Source organism: Megascapheus bottae, chromosome 10 (genome assembly GCF_031878675.1).
Source record: "Megascapheus bottae isolate mThoBot1 chromosome 10, mThoBot2.hap1, whole genome shotgun sequence".
NCBI lineage: Eukaryota > Metazoa > Chordata > Mammalia > Rodentia > Geomyidae > Megascapheus > Megascapheus bottae.
This window is the reverse complement of record NC_143518.1, coordinates 9,958,209-9,971,182: the sequence shown is the minus strand read 5'-3', so window position 1 is coordinate 9,971,182 and position 12,974 is coordinate 9,958,209.

Genomic DNA, 12,974 nt, shown 5'->3' with positions numbered 1-12,974 from the left:
TCCTCAGCTCCATTTGCTGCCTTGGACAGAGAGGTTCAATAGATTTCTCACGTTATCTACTCAATGCCATAACTGAAAAAGATATCCCTCTCCTTCTGCACTGCATCAAATTGTCCTTAGTACAGAGGGATGTGTACCACATAGCCTGAAATACTATTGTCACTGAAATACTATTCATACTTAAGATGATTCACAAATCCAAATATTAGGAACTTTCAGGCATTAGGTTGGATATTTACTCTTGCTGAAAATTGCAATGATTCCAGTTAATAGAATTTGATTGAGGACATAAATTCCCACATATATCTATCCACATATATCAGCATAAAAACAGCAAAGAATTTACCTGTAGTTTTTGGTTTTGATTTATAAATGTAAGAAAGAGAAAACATAAGATAATGACCATCCAATAACAGGCAAGTACCTATTTTAAGTATACTAATCTGAAAGTAATCAATATTTTATAGCATCAGTTTGAGTATATAGCAGGCTGTCATGCTTCTTTACAAAAATGAGTCTGCATCTGTACAGCAGTTATTTATGCAGATTTTCTGAGCAACAAAAAAAAATGGGATCTGGTTGCATCTACATTCAGCTGAATCTCCTGCTTTTTTACCTCCTCATCTTAAAGTACCTGGTCTCTAAAAGCTAACTCTTTTCAACTGTTGTTTATTAGGAAACCAAGAATTTCTGGGATTGGATTTCCCATTTTTAAAATATATAAAGCTTAGATCCTACCAAAAGTCCAACAACAGAATCATAAAGCTCCTAGTATCACACAGACAGCTTGCAAGTCAGATTCAGATTGTGATTGTACTTACTGAGATGCATGATGAAACTGTAAGGCATATGAAGGCTACAGGAAGGAGATCAGGGCTTGGTGACGTCCATTCTGCCTCCCAGCAGTCTGTGTTCTGGGAAATATTAGCACTTCACTTGAAGGTGAAGTGATCTAATCTGAAATGGGAAATGAAGCCATTCTACACAGTGGCTCTCATGACACAGAGAGGTGCAAGATTGAGCTGAGGGGATGGTTTCCTTTAGTTAGTACAACTGTGTAACTGTTTAAGATAGTTCTCAACTATTTTAGAAACACACACGTACCTACATACTCAAGAAACTAAATTTCACAGAACATCTATGATATCAGGTTTGCACCTAGAAAAATGTAGAGAAAATGTCAGAAGCAATCTATACTGTTTCTTCTTGTGTCTAGAAATCATGCATTCTATATAATATTGCCCTATGTGGAAAGATTATCCTTCACAAGCTCAACATTTGAGAATTCATTATTAGATAAATTGTATTTATTTCATAGACATTACCAACTTGATTTCTTCAACAGAAAATTTTAAGCTACCAGATTAGTTAACAAAAGCCATTACACCTTTAAGCACCAGGAGGCATGGTGTTCACAGGCTGTAATATGCTCTGTGATGTGTACATTCAGAGAGACAGTAGACAGGCATTTAAGTATTGTGTGTGTTTGAGTTATGTCTAATTACTTCTCCATGTTTTTGCAAAGGAAGCCAAGATCCCAGAAATTGTCAGTTTGTCATATTCATCTTCTTTGGAGTGTAGCTTCATGGTAAGGATGTGGGCCTGATCACATCTGTTGTTTTTACATTTATAGCTCATATTCAAATACATTTTATACGTGTATTTGCCTATTTACATAGGCAAGTATTTACAGATGTGTATTTGCCTATTTATAGAGGCAAGTATTTACAGATGCATGATTAGTTTGTTTCTTCTTTACTTCAATTTGAAATAAATTTTAGAATTATATCAAATGATCTTCTTGTACATTTTAAGCACTAAGAATAAAAAGTCAAATGTTCATTCATTAATGTTTAGATACACCTTTGATCAATGGTATATTTTCCCACAACATACCCATTTAAACCTATGTACTTAAAATTTTATACAATGTGTGTAAGTAATATTTTCGCCTGTAAAATTTTCAAAAATATTTTTACATTGAATACATAGAATGGGAAAAAGTATTTTGCATGTAACTATTTAATAAGTTTGCATTCACAATATTCTTTTAACTAAAACCTTCCCAGATTCATTTTCACCACTCATTACTGAATAGTCCATAAAGAATACTTGACATCAGACATGTAAATACCTGAAATTTGTATGAAGAGGCAGTTATTGACACAGGGCTACTTAAAATTACAGTGACTTGAGAGTGGAATGAATTACTATGCAACATGACATCGATCTGTGTTGAAGGAGAGCTGCTAATATGGAACTATTGAATCTCGTAAATACTCACCTAGTTAGAAAAATAACTTCAGATCATCACCGTGGGTAGCATCCTTTCAAACATTTGTAAGTGGCTTTAAAATTAATTCTATATCACACTACACTTTAAGTATAAACAATTACCTATTATTTTTCGTTTTAAAATATTATCAGAAATCTGTTTATGTAAAAGAAAAGATCAAGTTAGAGGTATTTTTCCTTTGTTCTAGGACCTTCCCTTCCCAGTTAACTAAGGTTTAAATAGGCCAGTTACCTTCCCATTACAGAGATTTCGGCCAAGACACCTCCTGCCTGAAATGTCCTCAGAGGAAAGTCTCTTGTTTGCTATTCTGTTCCCTTAGGCAGGCTGTAGCATAATGACACTGTTGTCCTTATGATACCCTAATTAAATATACTTCTGTCTTGGAAAAAGACCTAAAATATCAACCATTCATGTAAATAATTTTATTATTAGATGCCCCAATTTGAACACTCAATTGTGTGGTAAAATCTCCATTCAGAATTTAATACCTGCATGCAAGAATGGATTTAGCCAAAACGGTTTATTTTCTGGTTTCCTGGTTTGTATTCTATATGCTGGGAATGGAGTCCAGGGAACCTTTCTACTGATTATTCCCCTATGTAGCTTCATATGCTTGAACAAAACACACTGTGTGTGTGTGTGTGTGTGTGTGTGTGTGTGTGTGTGTGTGTGTGTGTATGTGTGCATGTGTGTGTTAAGAGAGATGGTATTCAGGGCCTCATGATTAATGAGCAGGCTCTACCATTTAAGCCACACCTGCAGATTTCTTTTATATTGCCTATTTCCAAAGGAGGATCTTATTTAATGCCTCTGCACATCTAGACTATGTTCTTCCTTTTTGCACCTCTCTGTGTTACTAGGAATGACAGATGACAGATGTACCAAACCACTTTGCTGCCTCCATAGATGGAAGCATGGGTTCATGATCCTGGCCACTGTTTGCTAAATCTTGCAAAATATTTGCCTGGACTGTCCTTGAGTCACACTGCCCTTAACTATCCCTCCCAAGTAGCTACAATCATAGCTTGAGCCACAGAGCTCATACCTTTGGTTCTTCATGTATAAAATGGATATTGTATTACAATGCCTACTATAAGGTTTAGTTAGTATAAAGTAAACTGAACATTTCCTGGGACAGTGGCCCATGCTTGGGTGATGTTAAACATCTACAGTTAATGTTTTGAATCAAATGAGATGTATAACTTTATTTTACCTGCTGGTGTCATCAAACTCACATGTTAAAGATTTACATGTGGATGAACTTTTTTTATTTTTATTTATTTTAATATTAATATCTTTATTGTAAAGGTGATGAACTGGAGACTTACAGATACATTATTAAAACAACAAGTACATTTTTATTATATTTTATTGTCGAGGTAACTTTTAGAGGGGTTACATTTACATTCAAGTACATTATTTTTTCTGTTCAAATTGATTTATTTATGCTATTTATTTATTTATGCTATTACAATACTGCTTTGACTACTGTTGTTTTACAGTAAATTTAGAATGGGGGCCAGTTGTTTATCTATTGCCTGAGGCTTGAAGTCAAGACCTGGAGCTGTCCCTGAGCTTTTTACTCAAGAATAGATCTCTATCACTTTGAGTCACAACTTCACTTCCAGTTTTCTGGTCCTTAATCAAACATAAGATTCTCAGTTTTGATTTGGTAGAACAGATATATATATATATGCATATATATATATATATTTGAATTCAGAGACAAACTCTTACTCAGTTGGCTTTCCGTAAGTATATTTCTCAGTTCCCTGTATTTTCATATGAATTTGAAGATAAAATCTGTTAATTCCAACTAAAAGAAATTAGATGTATAATAATTTGATTTGCCTTGAATCTGTAGGTTGTTTCAAGTGAATGATTATTGCTATCTTAATAATATTAGGTTGCTGATGCATGGACATGGGATATCTTTCCTATTATCAAGATCTTTTCAATTTTCTTCCAACATTTATTTCACTGTTAAAGTAATACACAGGTTATTCTTGTTTTTGCCTTTTGCCACATAATGTTTTTTTCATTTTTCCCATATATTTTTATTGTAATTAATAGAAAGGTTACATTATATTCACCAGATAGAGGGTGCATTACTTCACATACATTGATACCCTGTCTCATGTCTTGGTCCTCATTTCCCTTCCCTCACCCCCGCCCCTCATCTTGTTTTCCTCCCTTCCCTATCCAACTTCAAATAACCAAATGAGCATATATACAATATATCAGATAACAAAGTGAGATACTATAACAATATGAGATAACCAAGGGACAGCAAAAGAGATGAGAGATAACATAGTACATTAAAGACAACAATCACTCATTATATGGCTTTTTTTTCTATATCCTGGAGGTCCTTTCATTTAGCGCCATTCTATATGTCCTTAAGTATCTAGGTTTTGTTCTACTGTAAATCTCTGCTAGGAGAGCCCAAGGTTTCTACTGGAGTATATTGATTTGTGCTTCTTGGTTTGCTCTTCTTTATTTTCCTTCCTACTGTTCATGTGGCAACCAGAGCAAGAGGTTTTTGATCAGGGCCATTGGTACTTATTCTTGGTGGTCATTGCACATCTCGGGACTAGACAAAGCAGCTCACCAATACTTCATCAGCAGCTACAAGTGTATGGTGCCTTCAAATGCCTCTTTTTGAGGCGAGGAAGCCTCATGGGAATGGTATGGAGATTTTTCATGATTTATTACTTACACGCAGTACATATTAGTCATCTGACTTTTCAGCAACTTCCTATGCATACTGTCACTTATCACTGTGCCTTCTCCACCCTCAGTTCTGTGCCTAGTTTCTCTATTTGATGACCCAGATGGCAAGCAGTAGCTTCTGTGCTTTCTTGTGACTTATCAGTTTCTCAACATATAGAATCCTCTATCTTGTTTTTTCTCAGTCACTTTGCCCTTTCCTTCATCTATGCTGCTTCTGACAGTTTCTCTCTCAATTGCTTGTTTTTTTAAGCAAGATGATTACATTTCCTTTACAACTATAATTCAGGTTTTCCCAGAAAATTATTTCTCGGTTCTTTGGCCTTAGCCCCCATGCTGTACCTCTGCATCCATCTGTAATCCTGAACCTTATAATCCACACATACAGAAAGATCTTCTCTCCCTCTGTTCCATGTTATGAACTTTTCTATTGAAAAAAATAAGATATGATTTGGTTCACTAATTATACTCAAATGCTTCTCTGCCAACAACACAAATAGTTGATCTACTTGTTCCAACATGTAGGCACTGGAGATGCTGGGTGGTCTTCTCTTATTTAAATTTACAAATGTTCATTCTGATGACAATGAAATTATTTTTTTCCTTCTGCTACAGAGATTCAAGCAAAATTAGAATTCTATTTGCACTATCCACAGAAAAAATACCACTTTCTTGTTCCTTTATTCCTTTTAGGTAGACAAAATCAATTTGACATTCTCCTTTTAAATACAGATCTTATATTAAACAAATTTATTATATAAATGAATAAATAAAATAACACGGATCACATAATCACTCTTTCTACATGTGTCCCTCTTGAAGAATCTAGCTATCAATGAAGAAATGATGCTCAGAATTGAGTAATCATCACTTTCGGAGCCGGAAAAAGTCTGTTTCCTTTTTGGCTTCATGATTTTTAGTAACTTCAAATTTGTTACTGAAATTTTATTAACTTGTCCATTTATAAAATGGAGTGATAATAAAATGTGAAACATAAGACCTTCTGTTATAAAATGAAAAAGTTTCATGGAACAATATCAGGTACATAAAATAATTAAAAAGTATACAAAGTCATGGAGCCTAAATTTGCCAAACTGTTATAATTAGGGATATGAGTTGATTTATAATGCATTTTACCTGTTACACAAACTGGAGAAATTGGTTTGGATTAAACTTTCAGACATCATTGCATATTTTAATTCAACAATAAAATTATATATATATATATATATATATATATATATATATATTAACCAGGGTAGAGTGCGAATGCAGTCCCAGGGGAGAGTGCAAATTGTTTGTTTGTTTTCAAGCGGTATTTTTTGTCTATTCCTTTTTTTATTTTTGGTACTGGGGACCAAACCCAGGGTGTTGTACTTTCTAGGCAAGAGCTTTGCCACTGAGCTACATCCCAGCCCTATATGTGTACAGTTGTAATGTAATGTGGTATTTTGGTAAATTCAGATATTGGAGGACTACTGTGGGATGGGCAACTTAACTAACAAATATATTATTCTCTATGATTAGGAATTTTTCCCTGATGACTTTAAAACCAGTTCAGCAATTTTTCAAGTACAAAATCATTGTTATTTGTTATAATCATAAGGCAGTACACAAAAGTTCTGAAACAAATTCCTGTCCACCTGAATTTAACAAAAGAGAGAGTAGGGAAACTATTCCCAAAAATTTATAGTTGTATTATATTTTATTCTTATAGCTTTCTTGTGTCTTAAAGTTATGCAAAACACAATAATATTATTATAAAGCCCGAAATTTTCATTTATAAAAGTCAACACAAAATGATGAATTAAGACATGAACCAATAATCTACTAAGAAATAACAAAGAATTGACACATGAAGGATATTGGAGTGGGCTAGGATTGCATGGGTAACACCTTAAGACAGAAAAAGAAATAAAAATATACTAAGAGAAGCCAGGCACAGTAGCTCAGGCCTGTAGTCCTAGCTACTCAAGAGGCTGAGATCTGAGGATTGCAGTTCAAAGCCAGTTCAGGCCCTAAAGAACTTGAGACTTTTTTTATTTATTCTAATTTAATTTAATTTTTTTTATTTTATTTTTTTGTAGATCATGGGGCTTGAACTCGGCCTGGCCACACTGTCCCTGAGCTCTTCAGCTCAAGGCTACAGCCCTACCCTTGAGCCAAGCCCCACTTCTAGTTTTCTTGATGTTACTTGGAGATAAGAGTCTCAAGTCCTTTAGTGCCCCAGTTGGCTTTGAATCTCGATCCTCAGATCTCAGCCTCCTGAGTAGCTAGGATTGCAGGTATGAGCTACCACGTCCAGCTAAGAACGTGAGACTCTTATCTCCAATTAACCACTAGAAAACCAAAAGTGGCTGTATGGCTCAATGGCTAGGGAGGTATCTTGAGCTAAAGAGCTCTGTGATAACACCCAGACCCAGGAATAGGGTGGTGGCCATAAGCTGAAGAGCTCAGGGACAATGCCCAGACCCAGATTTCAAGCCCCATGACCCACAAAAAATGTACTTCTAGGGGCCAAGAGTGTGACTTAGTGATAGCTTGCTTGCCTAGCACACCCAGCATTTTTATTTTATTTTATTTTTATTACTGAGGTTTTATAGAGGGGTTGCAGTTACATTTACCAGATAGTAGGTGCATTACTTCTCACCCATTGATACCCCTTCTTATGTTTTTGTCCCCATTTCCCCCCCTCTACCCCCTCCCAATCATTGTGTTTCCCCCCTTCCCTTTCCTATTTCAAATAAACAAATAAATGCATATACAATATACTAGATAACCAAGTCAGTTACAGTAACAATATGAGATTAAACAAAGGGCAACAAAGGTGAAGAGAAATAGCATAGTACATTAAGTACAACAATCACTCAAGATAAAGCTCTTGTTTCCATATCCTAGAGATCCCTTCATATGTGACTTTATATATCTAGGTTTTGAGCTATAGTAATCCTCTGCTAGGAGAGTCCTAGATGTGTAGTAATTATTACAAATGAGGGAAACCATTGAGCCTATGTTCCTTTGGGTCTAGCTACTTCACTTAATATGATTTTTTCCAAGTCTTTCCATTTCTTTATGAATGGGGTGAAGCCATTCTTTCGCATGGCAGCATAGAATTCCTTCTATGCGAAGTAAGCCAGACTCAAAGGAATATAGGCCCAATAGTCTCCCTCATTTGTCATAATCAGTAGAAACCTTGGGCTCTCCTAGCAGAGATTTACAATAGAAAAAAAACCTAGAGACATTAGGCCAAATAGTATGACACTAAATGTAAGGACCTCCAGGATAAGGAAACAAAAGCCATATAATGAATGACTGTTGTTCTTAATGTACTATGTTATCTCTCATCTCTTTTGCCATCCCTTGGTTATCTCATATTGTTACAATATTTCACCTTGTTATCTGATATATTTTATTTTTTTAATTTTTATTGTCAGGGTAACATACAGAGAGGTTACAGTTACATTCGCCCGATAGTAGATGCATTACTTCTCATATACTGATACCCCTTCTCATGTAGAAACAGCTTTTCAAAGAGCATTAAATTTTCATAGACATTCTAAAGCCAAAAGTTTTATTCACTGGTTGTTTAATATGCTCATTTATGAATTGACTTCCTGCTTAATTGGTTATTTGAAATTGGATAGGGAAGGTAGGAAATCAAGATAAGTGGGGGAAGGGTGGGAGGGAACTGGGAACCATGTCATGAAAAAGAGTATCAATATTTGTGAAGTTATGCACCTTTTATCTGGTGAATATAATGTGACCCTTCTATTAATCACAATAAAAAAGTACAATAAAAAAATAATAAATAAATAAATAAATAGAATCAATACAGAAAAAAAAATATATAACAAAACCTAAAACTCAATAGCAAACAGTAGAATAGATCAATTATCCTAAACAGGCATTTTTCAAAATAAATCCTACAAATGGCCAACAGACATATATGAAAAATATTCAGGATTACTAATTGTCACCAAAAAACAATGAGAAATCAGTTTACAGTCCTAAGAATGACCAACATCAAAAACTGCCAGAAAGCATCAGAAAAATATTTACTGTTGCGTACATTGGTGAGATGTAAATTTTGGTTGGCCATGGTTAAAAACAGTATGTAAGCTCTTTCTGTAAGTAAGAATGGAAGTATCACAGGATTCAGCCATCTACTGCTGGGAATATGTCTAAAGGAAACTGAGAGAAACGATTCCAAGCTAAAGAACAGTAAATGTTATTGAAGGAAAATTGAGTTGAAATGCACAGGATCTTGAGGAGGCCCAGGCGCTCTAGGGAAGTACAGGGCAGAGGAAGCTTATGCTTGCTTCTTTCTGCGTTCTCCTGTCACCTCGCTGCTGAAGGCATTGCCCAGTGTTCATTTCATACTGAAGCACAGTGTTCCTACGTCATCTCAGGGAGAAATGGAGGGAAAATGGATATACGCAATGCCTCTACTATTTTCTTGGCTTAGGTAAATTGAATTGCAACACACAATTCTATGGAATAACATACTTAGGTTATTTCCAAAATCTACACTTATCAGTTTGCTTCTGTATAGCATGTATTCCTGGCTGTATATTGTATATGTACAATGGGAAAAGAAACATTTTAAAACCTTATTGGTTGCAAATTATGAGTGTTTCTTATCTGAACAAATTTATAATTCTTTTTAGAGGATAAACATCATCTCTAATAAAATATCATCTTATTTGAATGCAGTATATTTTTAATTGTAGACTAGAGATTAAGTTTTCCCAGAAGAATTGCAAATGGCTGTAAAGTCCAATCTTCATTAGGCAATCAGTCCATTTAAATCATGACAGTAATCTTCCAAGGGATGAGAGAACTTATAATTTATATAAATTCTACTTTCTATTGAATATTTTTAATGCTAAACAACTGAGGGCTTGTTGTCTGAGGCAAAAATGCAGTCCCACAAATTCAAACTTGTAATTGGAAATGTGTTTCAAATGAGAAATGCAGAATCTTCCTCTCTAATATGATTATGGTTTGGTTGCTTTTTGAGGATAGGTTATTTCACGTTTACATCAAGAAAGCAATGTAATTTTATTCAAAAGTTAAAGTAAAGATTGTTGTGACTAATTATTGCCTCCAACAAGAGCCTTATCAGGACTATTTCTGTATTTACGTTTGCATGTCCAATAGCCATATTTTTAGTGTTTCATTTTTAGAAGAAAAGTCTAAAAAGAGACAATCCCTTTTCAAAAGGGATTATTTGCTACAGTTTCAGTTACTTTTAAATTTGTTGTTTTATAAAATGATAAACTATTTTCCTGGTAACTTTGAGGAAAAGATGCATATTCAAGTTTATTTCTTATTCTTTTCAAAGCCATTACTTGGCCAAACCAGAGGTTCTTTCACAAGAAACTCATCATCAAATAGGTATTCAGACAACTAATGACTAAAGAAAATCAGAATTCTCTTGTCAATGTCAGCATAAATTCATTGAAATGGAGGATATAAAATATCAATACCTAAAGGTATGTCCTTTATTGCATAGTTTTGTGTAAAGTTAATGGAAATATATATTCTTATAGCATTAATAAGACTGGATTTTAAATGTGGGGATTTGAATGGAGGGCCTTGAGCTTGTTTAGTTTGTTTGGTTATCTGGTAATCTAACACTTCAGCCACGCTTTCAGGCTGATATTTGGAGATGGAATCTTGCAGGCTTTATTGCTTAGTCTAGGTTTAAATTGTGTGACCCTCCTGATTTCAGTCTCCTAAATAACTAGGAATATAGGTGTAAACTATCTGTGACTCTAAAATACCTCTAAATGAGTCCATGCTAAGAATTTTAACAAATAAAAGCTCATCATTCAAGGTAAACATGAGCTGAATGGTATAAATACACATGCAGATAATGTTAATGTCATCAGAAGCTTGATTGTGATGAAAAGAGTTAAAAAACCTAATTACTGATTTATAAAATTATGGCATTCTGTATGTGAGTTTTAATAGTAAGCCTTTCAAATCTATGGCAATCAGAAAAACAAGTTATAGTACTTCATTTCTTTGTAAAAGGTCCTGGGATTAGTTTGTAGCACAGTTAAAATAGTATTATTTTATACTATGAAACTCATGCTGATAATGGGCTTGAATTGTATCATTATATAATTGAGGGATGGGAATTTCCAAATTTTATATTAATAATGTACTGAATGATGCATGCACAATCACAAATTATGCCTTATTCAGTACATTTTTGAATACCACCCAGGAACAGTGTGAAAATTCGAAACATATATAATATGTTTGATGATTAACTCAGGGTAGTGAACTTGTTTTTCATTGATTTCAATAAAGCTTTTATTAAGACTTCATCTAATAAAGTAGATACTAGTGACATTGCGCTGGGGGGGGTCTAGGAGGAATTCAGTGGTAGTAAAGAGGCTCAAATCTTCATTTTATTTTATTTTTCATTATCTAGGTAATGCATAGAGGGACTACAATTACATTCACCAGATACTGGGTACATTACTTCTCACACACTTATATCCTTTCTCATGTTTTTGTTGCCATTTCCCTTCCCCAACTCCCTCCCAATCATCTTGTTTACCCCCCTTCGCTTTCCTATTTCAAATAAACAAATAAATGCATATACAATATACCAGGTAACAAAGTCAGATACAGTAACAATGTGAGTTTAACCAAAGGGCAACAAAGGAGATGAGATATAGCATAGTACTTTAAGAACAACAGTCACTCAAGATAAAGCTCTTGTTTCCATATCCTAGAGAGCCTTTCATCTGTGTATCTAGGTTTTGCGCTATTGTAATCCTCTGCTCGGAGAGTCCTAGATGTGTATAAATTATTAAAATGAAGGAAACATTGAAAGGCTCAAATCTTCAAGCTGCTTCTTAGCATATCTGAAGACATTTTTCTTGCTTCCTCCAGTAGAGAGAAGATATAAATGCACATACATATGAAATTCACACGTATATGAATAATATATTGCATTTGGTATGACCTAAAATTACTCAGCATCGTGAGAAGCACTGTATACCATTTATTTTGATATTACTTACTAGGCAATCTGCCTTTCAAATACAATGAGTAAAATTCAAATTATTTACCTTTTGATGAAATGAGAAGATTGGCAAGTATATCTTTTTAAATTTCACAGTATTCTAAAGTACATTGAGTATGAAAGAATCTGTTTGAAGTTGGGTTAGATTATTAGTTATACACAAATCTTAATTTTAATTAAGTTAATATAATGCCAATGTAAATGTATTTCTACAACAACATACCTATGTTTGTGACAAGTAGAAAAATGATAATGAAATAAAAATATAATAATAAAAGCTTAAAAAAAGAATAGTGCTTATCTCGAACTCTTTATTTTAGTTTTCCCTGTATATCTAACTTCCCCCAAAAAACTGACATTAAGCTTACTTCATTTGTAAACGGAATAGGTTTTCCAATAACAGCATAATTGAAAAATAAAGAAATTTACTGACTTCAGATAATCAAAGTTATATAATAATTTTTTTATATTATTTTCTTGCAAAATGGGACTATTTTGGCATTATTAACAGCAATCACATATTGTAAGTAGATAGCGTAAGCAATAGTAAGAAACGAAGGCCCTTATAATCCTATCCCTGGACCATTTTTGAATTCCTGAAAAATTATTGGTTGATATTTTTCTTTGCTAAATACTTTTGAAGAGTAGATTCTTATTCCAGCATTTCCATCTGTGGTAATAGACAAATTAAACCTTTCAAAAATTTGGTCATTCTGATAATTGAATCCCAGCATTCATGTGCTTTACAAGTAAGCAATCTACCACTTGATTCATGCCTCACAAACACAGGTTTTGTTGGGGGGGAATATTAAATGATGAACAATTTCTTAGTGATTTAAATTATTTCCACAGGGGACTCTTGGAATTTATTTGATTAAGAATTTAAAAGAAAAATTACTACAT